This window comes from Microtus ochrogaster, linkage group LG2 (genome assembly GCF_000317375.1).
Source record: "Microtus ochrogaster isolate Prairie Vole_2 linkage group LG2, MicOch1.0, whole genome shotgun sequence".
NCBI classification, from domain to species: domain Eukaryota; kingdom Metazoa; phylum Chordata; class Mammalia; order Rodentia; family Cricetidae; genus Microtus; species Microtus ochrogaster.
The window spans coordinates 18936953-18938469 of NC_022028.1; positions in this window are offsets into that span (position 1 = coordinate 18936953).

Here is a 1517-nt window from a genome sequence, read left to right on the forward strand (position 1 = left end):
TACAGTTTCTGTGTGATTATTTTGGGTCTAAGCTGCCGGGCAGCCAGGACAAACAAGCAACCTCCCTTCTATGATTGTCATTTGTCACTTGTGTTCTAGCTTTGTTCTTGTACTTCTTTTCTATTATTTTTCCATTTCTTGTAGCTGTCTATTGATGCTACATTTTTTTCTGATTATTTGCATGCCTCATTATTTTCAGTGTGCCTATTATAGGTTTTACTTTGTCATTCCAATAAGCTTATGATGATGGGAGGAAAATTAATATTGATCATAAGTATAGAAGGAAAACCACAAAAAAGACAGGGAAAATAATAATTAAAACATATATTATGGGTCCATAAAATGTCTCTGTGCATTTTAAAGTTATTTGTCACAAAGCGTAACAACCTGTTTGGTCTCAAAACCACACAGTCAAAGGAGAGAACCAATTCCTGCAAACTGTCCTCCAACCACCCCCATGTACACTATTATACATCCCTATACACACACACACACACACACACACACACACACACACACACACACAATGTCTATCACTCCATGTATTTTGAATAATTGTTCTATTTTCTTTTTCTTTTTTTTTTTTTTTTTTTTGGTTTTTCGAGACAGGGTTTCTCTGTGGCTTTGGAGCCTGTCCTGGATCTAGCTCTGTAGACCAGGCTGGTCTCGAACTCACAGAGATCCGCCTGCCTCTGCCTCCCGAGTGCTGGGATTAAAGGCGTGCGCCACCATCGCCCGGCCTAATTGTTCTATTTTCAACATCATCTTACCTATCACTTAGCATAGTTATTTTCAAATTGATTTTAGTCTTTGTACTTATCTATAAAGGTTTGGTTGCTATGTTTACAATATAGGGCATTCTGGATTTTTCTATAAATACGGGCTTCTGTGAATACAGCATTCTTGCTTGGAAGGTGTCCTCTGCACTCCCACCCCCACACCTGTTAATAGTTTATGTCAGCCCGCTCCTTCCTGGCTGATAAGGTTTCTGCTGAGCGCTGCCGTCAGGTAAATTAAGACACGTTATTTTTTCTCCTCCTCGGAGACTCCTCTCTGTATTTTGAAAGCCCGATTATATCTTGAGGTGGACTTGGTTGAGGTGAATGTGACTGCTGACCTTTAACTGCATTTCCCCTGGATATCTTCATCACATTCTGGGATTTGGGACATTCTCTGTCGTGTCTCTGAACAAGCATTCTATTTCCTTGGTATGTCACAGAACCTCCAGATATTTGCTTTTTTTAATGCAGTGTCAAAGTTCCCAGAAGCTGTCTCTTTCCTTTTCCACTTTTCTTCTCCGAATGTGCTTCCGAGCGGCCTATTTTTGTGCTGATTCTTCTCTTTCACCTAGACGGCTAGGGGTAACGTCTAGACGCTTTTTATTCCTTTTGCTGTACTTTCCAGTACGAGGACTTTTTTTTTTTTTAACAATTATTATTGTGAAGGGGGCATGCCACAGTCTAGGGACAACTTTGTGGAGTCGCCACTTTCCAGCCCCCCTTATGTGGGTTCTGGGG